The sequence below is a fragment of the Emydura macquarii genome, unplaced genomic scaffold (assembly GCF_026122565.2).
Source record: "Emydura macquarii macquarii isolate MOO-44397 ecotype Brisbane River unplaced genomic scaffold, CSIRO-AGI_Emac_v2 contig_431, whole genome shotgun sequence".
Lineage (NCBI taxonomy): Eukaryota > Metazoa > Chordata > Testudines > Chelidae > Emydura > Emydura macquarii.
In genome coordinates, this window is record NW_027130568.1 from 8,748,386 (window position 1) to 8,755,954 (window position 7,569).

At 42.3% G+C, this 7,569-nt stretch overlaps 1 long non-coding RNA gene across 2 annotated transcripts in view; it reads right to left on the reverse strand.

The window, feature by feature from the left end:
- Positions 1–1,729, reverse strand: part of LOC137146255 (uncharacterized) — a 35,954-nt gene extending 34,225 nt beyond the window's left edge. For both annotated transcript variants that reach the window (XR_010917875.1, XR_010917876.1), the window contains exons 1-2: positions 1,682–1,729; positions 766–886 (exon numbers count right to left, since the gene is read on the reverse strand). This is a non-coding gene — a long non-coding RNA (uncharacterized lncRNA). The remainder of the gene's footprint in view (positions 1–765; positions 887–1,681) is intronic.
- Between the last annotated feature and the right edge of the window lie 5,840 nt (positions 1,730–7,569).

Sequence of the window (7,569 nt, forward strand, 5' to 3'; positions counted from 1 at the left end):
TGGCAACACCTGTATGATGTTGTGTAAGAACATAGCCTGTTACAGCCTGATCCAAAGTCCACTGAAGTATATGGGAATCTTACCATCCTTTGGATCAGGCCCCCAAAGAGAAGCATTCCATGGCACCCAACCAATGGCAAGGTTTGGACAGGAGGATCTATATAGCAGAAGCCCACTCTTCACTGGCGTGTGTATCCCCCACCATTTGCTCAGCCTTTGTATGTATGGAACAGAGCTCCGTGCCCCTCCTCCCCATATAGGCCCCATCCGTCCAGCCCCTACACTCCAACTCTTGTGCTGCAAAAACCACATCAATTCTGCTGCCAAGGGACCCTCACTAGGTGGGGGTGGGAGGCAGGAGGTGGAAATAGATTTGTACTGAAGAACTGCTTCCCACAGTTGGAAACAGACTCTCCCTCTAAATCATTTTGCACCCTTGTCAGTTTAAAAAGCAGTAACAAAAACACTGTATAAGTTTAAAATCAAACAATCTCTCTTTCTAGTCATGTGATCTGCAGGGGCTGGGGAGAGAAAACTTTCAATGTCTCTAGCTTTCTGCAGGCCTTGCTCCCCTCCCCTTTTCACTCTCCCTCCCCAAACCTGTGTAATTATTTAGGCCACGGTCCTTTGCCTTTGGGTGGGTGCACAGAGTGATGAAGTGCAAAGAGTGTTCCCTCCCTTCCTCCCAGTGCATCATATATGAGGGCTAGGAATAGCTGCAGCTCCTGCAATTGTGGGAGCTTAGGAACTATCCCCGCTACGTACCTATAGGGTTGCCAGGTGGCCGGTTTTCAACTGGAATATCCGGTCAAAAAGGGAAGCAGGCAGTCGGGTTATTTGCAGTAACTGGTGTCTGCCACTGGGGTGCCAGAAGCTGCTGCTGGAGCTTGGAGGAGGTCAGAGCGGCTTTTAGTAGCTGCCCTTCCCCTTCCCCTTCCCCCCGGCCTGAGGGAGAAAACTGGCTGGCTCCTGGACCTGACTGCAAAGTAGGTGCTGTCATGGGGAGGCGGAAGGAGTATCTCTGGGAGGTTTCTCAGTGTGGTCCAAATTCTGCAAGGCAGATCTAACCCTGTCATGGCAAGTAGCTGCCCCTGGTCTTTTTTTAAACTCACTGTTATTTTCAGGTGCCCTTAGCTTAGTGATTGCAGCCTCTTTAGGCTGAGCTCTTGGCTGCGTGTATGGAGCTGAAATACAAGATGCGTTTGTCTGGAATTAACTTCCTGCCTTGTTCTCTAGAGCATGGGCATAGAGAGTGGGATCCAATGGGTGAGTACTAAAAAACCACACTCTGGAACGCTCCCTCTTCCCCCCAGAGTGCCAGAACCATGTTCTGCAGCATTTCAGTGTGACTTGAGCCCTGCTGCTGTCACAGTCTGTAGCCTCCTTGGCAATAGATATCTACGCTCCATACAATGGCTGCAATCCTACAAGGCCTTGCGATTTTCTGTTTCATTCACTTGCTTTTGAAGTTCTTAAAAAGGGCAAATGAAAAACTATGTATAAGAGCATCTGGTGATGGTAACGTTACACTCCCTGAATTCAGGGTCTTAAAATCAGTAACTGTCTCCCTACCCCACTGTGCCCTGATTTCTACACCCCGCCCCCTTGCTCCAGGGACTACCCCCCATGCCCTAATTTCCCCACCCCAGACCCTGGTTCTAGGGACTGACCCCTGTTGTACCTTAATTGGGCAGGCAGGCAGGCTCCATGTCAGCTCCTCCAAGCCTGGCTCTGCAGGCAGCAGGTGAGTCCCAGAGGATGGGGGAGCGAGCAATGTGGGGGTGGGGTGGCAGACGGGGCGGAGTCTCGGAGGAAGAAGCAGGGCAGAAGGCGGGGCCTCGGAAGTAGAGGCGAGGCAGGGGTGTTCAGTTTTCAGCGATTATAGAGTTGACAACCCTAGTACCTAAGGTGCTCTAATTTTTCCCCAACACTGTTAGGAAGGAGGCAGGATGATGGCCTGGCCTACCCTCCACTCCCCTCAGCATTGCCTGCTGTCCTATAGGAACAGAATGGTGTAAAATATTCAGTCCTCCAGTGAGCGCTCTGAGATGCTAGGGAAGGGACTGTGTCTCAAGGAGTCATAATCCCTTGTCCAGGCTAGTGTGACTTCTCACAGCTGCTTGCTCAGGACTGTGCCTGGGTGTCACACAGAAGACCTTAAAGAACACTAGCTAATGGCTAATCCGTGTAATGCTTCTCTACAATATCTACCTATCTATCCATCCATCCCAGTTTGAAATCAGGACAAATGTCCTAGAAACCACATCCAGGATTTTCCCTAGACTTAATGTTTTTAGAAATAGCTCTTGGGACTCTGGAGTTCCAACCGCACATTGATTATTCTCTGAATAATGTGATTCACAGTTAATAAGTTGGTCAGTTCTATTAAGCATAAATATTTGTCCTGTCAAATAACATTCAAAGGCCAACACATAAATTTTCCTAGAGAGATAAATGTCACAGATTTCATTTTTGGAGAACTAAGAAACCTGCAGATCAATAGGATCCTCATTTCCCTAACAACTATGGAAATGCAAGATACAGAGCACAGCATGTGTTTGAATTTCTTATCCCTCACTCGGGTCTGCTTTGAGGACAAAAGAAACTTGGCCATAAAATATACCTGACAATCTTTATTGCTGCATTCTCTATAAGCAATTTCCATTGTGATGTGTTTCCCCCACAGTGTGTTATTTAAAAAGTTAGGGAAAATGGAGAATAGTTCATCAGACCTAGATAATTAATTCAGCAAAGCACATAAACACTTTAACATGTTTAACTTTAAGCATGTACTTAAGTCTCATTGAAGTTAAGCGTGCATTTAGGTGTTTTATTGAATCAGGGCCTTATTGTTGAAACAAACAATTAGTGGAGCAGTTTCAAAGATATAAGGAACTATGGCAAGACTTTTAGAGATATTATGTGGAGTTATTAATAAGGAGTGATGATTTTATGTGTAAAAGCACAATTAAACCCCAAACATAAATTTCTGGGGTACTGGTGCACATAGTTAGAAGGCTATTTTTTTTAACCGCACACAATATTTGCGCATGCAGTCATTTATGTAAACAAATCTGCATTTGAGCATGTAAACAGTTATTTGTGTAAGCAAAACAACTGACTGCACAACTAAGCACCCAGTCTGCATGCACAAATAGAAATGAATAGGCAAATGCCTTTGAAAATTTGGCCCTAAATACACATTCTTTTACTGAAGTGAGTCAAAAGTGTAAATTATCCAGTTAAAAGACAGCAGTTATATATGCATTTGGAATTGGTTCAAAAGCCTCTAGAGATAGATGCTCCCTTAGGAAACATTTTATCATTCGCTATCATTTGTCCAGAGTTAGTCAAAACATATCCTTTATCTTTCTGGGGAGCCATTAACACACACATGATCAAGAGGCAGAGCAGAAAGTGGTAGTGTTTTAAAAGGTGCCAAAATCAGGTGGATTCTAAGATAAATGGAGAATTTCAGAATCGCACTCACTCAACTTGCAACAAAAAGTGAATATATACAGCGTGGAATTTGGCCCTTAGATTTTTAGAACAAATGAAAAACTGAATATAAACTTGTTGCTATAGAAAGAATCTTTTACTTTCAACCACATTTGCAGATGCAGTGGGGTTAAAATGAGTATGTATATCTGATTGTATTTCACTGATTGCTATGTAACGGATTTTTAAAAGTGATCCAAGAAACTTTTTTCCAAAAATGAGATAATTATAAAGTTAGGCACTGGCTGCCCCAAGCAACAAAGAGCACAGAAACATTCCACACATAACTGAGACTAACCTTAACAAACAAATAAGCCATCAAACAATAGCATTTATTCACAGCTAATAAATAAAAACAAAAATAGTAAAATAAAATAAGTATAAAATGGTAAAATTTAAAGGATTTACATAATAATTGCATGACATGGAACTATTTATGATTAACAGTAAGAGGAAGCTTCTTTAAGCTTCTTATCACGTTTAGAAATTAAAAAAAAAATCTTTCTTCCTTGGCAGAGCATGCTTAGACAAGTAGTCTGTCCAGAGCAAGCAGGCAATGCTTCTTTTTAATTCCCAGGGCATGATGCTGCAAATAAAGCTAGATGTTCAGTTAGATCTGCTTTGGTGTAGGAGTATGTATGATGGGTATAAAAAAACCTGTCAAACATTAATATTAGAGTAGCATCTACAAGCCAGCCAGACTGGGCCCCATTGTACTGGGTGAAGAGAAAACCTAGAGAAGGTGTCAGTCCCTGCCCCAAAGAGTTTACAATCATTTATAGAGCCCCAGCGGGCATGCACAGAACTTTACAATTGATTCGTGTGCAGTATAAAGAACATAATTCCTGTCCTGAGTTGCTCGCAGGCTAACGGTATGAGTGGGTATAGTTCCAAATAACACAAAGCAAGCAAATACCATATGCTATAAGCAATCAGAAAAGTTAATTCTCTTTTCATCAAGAAGCTAGTTTCAGTTAATTAAGTTGTATTTTCCATAGAATTAATATGCTTACAGTTTCAGTGAATCTGTGATTCCGCATGGTGTCAACTGAATGTGATTTACTCCTTTTAAATGCAGTTGGCTCTTTGAATCTCCAGACAGTTGAATAAACTAGTTTCTCTCACTTGTTTAATTACCCATGTCCTGTTTTCCAAAGAGAATTAATTGTCTCAGTGAAGCATTAAGGAGACTCAGAGGTTCGGAAAAAAAAAAAAATGAACATGCAGTATAGTAAACATTTACCCAGTATACATTTTAACAGCTGAATTTCAAACTTTTCATGTTTGACCATCTCATCTCACTTTGTATTGGTACCAAGCTTGTTGAAAAAGTGTCTCATTGGAAACCACTATCCTGGTAATCAAAACATTTAGATTTTTAAAAAATATAACAATTATCAAATAAGTCATAGATACAGTGAGTGGTCCAAGGGGAAACTTAACTTTTCCCTGTTCAGTACATAGCAACTGATTAATAAATCTTCTTCATGTCTAGCTATCTATTCCAATCAGCTCAAAACTGGCAAATGTTCCCTTTGAATAGAATCCAAGTATTCTCTTGGTGACACAAACCAATGAGGACTAGTCTCTGCTTCTGTGTCTTCTGAGTCATTATCGATGCTATGTTCTACCCCTCAGGGTGACTGCAGCTGTTTACCAGAGCCAGAGTTAATCCTAAAACCCTCTCAATTTTAACGACTGAAGTGTTTTTGTTGAGATCGTTTTCAATTCTGCTTTTGCTAATTTTTTAACTTTACTGTGTAAATGGGGTAAACAGTTGCACATGGAAAGGAGAAATGAAAATCTGCATAGGCATTTCTATAGTTAGAAAAATTCAGTGTTAACTCTGGATACAGGATGTGACAAAAACCTTTAGGGTATATTTGAGAGGGATACAATGATAACCATTGGAACTCTATGGGACCAGTTCTGCAAGATGCTGAGTGTCTTCTGTGTGGTGCTGAAAGCTCATAATTCTCAATAAGAGACAGACTCAGACCAGGATTCTTAATAGCAAAGATCAGTATTTCAACATCCAAACTGAGAAATTTCCATTTAAAAAAATATTTCTCAGTAAAATATTTTAAAGTTTTTTAAAAGAACAGTTTCAGTTTTGGGGGGAAAATTGTATTCAGTCAAGTTTTTGGAAACTTACATATCATTTAAAAAGTTCACAAAGCACTAAAGGTAAAATGTATATTGAGTGTCAGCACTTTCAAATTTTAGGTACTAAAAACTGATGTAAATTACCTTCTTGTGGAGCAACCATTGGTGCTCGTCCATTGGCAATTTTTCTAACCCTTTGGCACAGATCCTCAGCTCATGTAAATAGTCATGGCTCCATTGACTTCATGGAGGTATGACAATTTATACCAGTTGAGGATTATCCTTTTATATTTTAGCTTGAAAGAATTGGCAGTATGTCTTAAAATGAAAGCTGGAAAGCAGTATGATAATTTCTCTCTGCAGTCTGATGATACTTTAAGGATCATTGATGTTTGCATTACAATCAAACAAATGACAATCTCCAGGTTTAGTCCTCTAAAAAATGTTAGAAGCACCTAGCCTTGTTTAACTTCATGTTAGTGTGGCTCAGGATGCAAGTCCATACATCATCATTTAGGGCACGAATAATTCCACTCTTGTCTACATCTTTGGTCTCAATTTTTTTTCCTCCCACTCCTGTTGCTGCCCATGCTGTGCCTGGTCTAGACCAGCTGTTGATCCCATTGAAGTCAGTGGTATAAGTCCTCCAGTGAAATTTTCAAGAGTCACCACTGATTCTGAATAGGGTGGCCAGGTGCCTGGTTTTCAACTGGGAAGTCTGGATAAAAACGGGGATCTGACAGTGTGCGGTCAGTACTGACCAGACACCAAAAGTCCATTTACCTGGGTAATGGTCCCCAATCAGTTTCTGTTCCACAACTGGGAGGGTGGGAACTGGGAAGAGCAGCCTGGGCTCTCTTCTCAGCCTCCTTTGTGCCCCACCCGTGAGCTGATGCTTCCCGTCTTGCCCCAGTCACCCCTCCATCCCCGGAGCACGGCTCTCCCGCCCCCATCCAGCACCAGTCACCCCTTCACCGCTGGAGCACAGCTCTCCCCCCTCATCCTGCCCCAGTCACCCATCCACCCCTAGAGCCCTGCTCAGCTGGCGGGGTGAAGGAGGTGGAGAGAGCAGCAAGTGACAGGGGGGAAAGAGAAGTGGGGGATGGGGCCTCAAGGGAAGAGGCGGAGAAGGAGTGGGGCTGTAGGGGGAAGAGGCAGAGCAGGGGGCGGGAGAGGTTCTGGTGCTCAGAGTCCAGTTTTCACAAATTAGAAAGCTAGCAACCCTACCCCTTTCATTAAACAGATACACAAGATGAAGACTCCTTGCACTTTTCTCCACTCATACACCTGTGCACAGGCAGCCACAGTCTGGCCCCTAGTCAGAAATAATCTCAAGCAGCCATGCTTAGTAGCATGAGAAATACGCAGACTGATGAACTCCTCATGTATCAGCTTGTGAGAAACTGAATAAATGATTTTAAAAGACCTGCTTATAAATCATTAAACTGACATGGTCTGGGTTTGTTTTGCAAGCTGGACTGGAAATTGTAACATCCGTATTTCAAAATACACACTCACCCTTACACTCCTATTTCCTGTGGATCTCTGCCAACTTTAACCTTTCATTACTTGAGAAGCTGTGTGTTACATTTATTTGGTAGAGTGAGCAAACAGATGATTGTAGCAAACCCAGGGAGCACTTAAAACTATCTGGTGAAATCAAGATAACTGCATTTCAAACATCTCTTGGGACCTTACGAAATACAGTATTCACCTGTTACCAGCTGTTTTACTTATTTTTATCTTAGTGGGGCCAGTATGGGCTCATCGCTGCCCTTTACATCTGCCAAAGTCTGAAGCCTGCTCCGCCTCCATTATATCAAACACAATTGAAAAAGGACAAGCTAGGAGTTCAGCCTGGGAAGCATGCTGTCAAGAGACTTAAGATTTATTGGCGTGTCTTTGAGTGGCCATGTTGTATCTGCCAACTGGTGGCCAGACATTAGAATAGACAACCAATTAGTG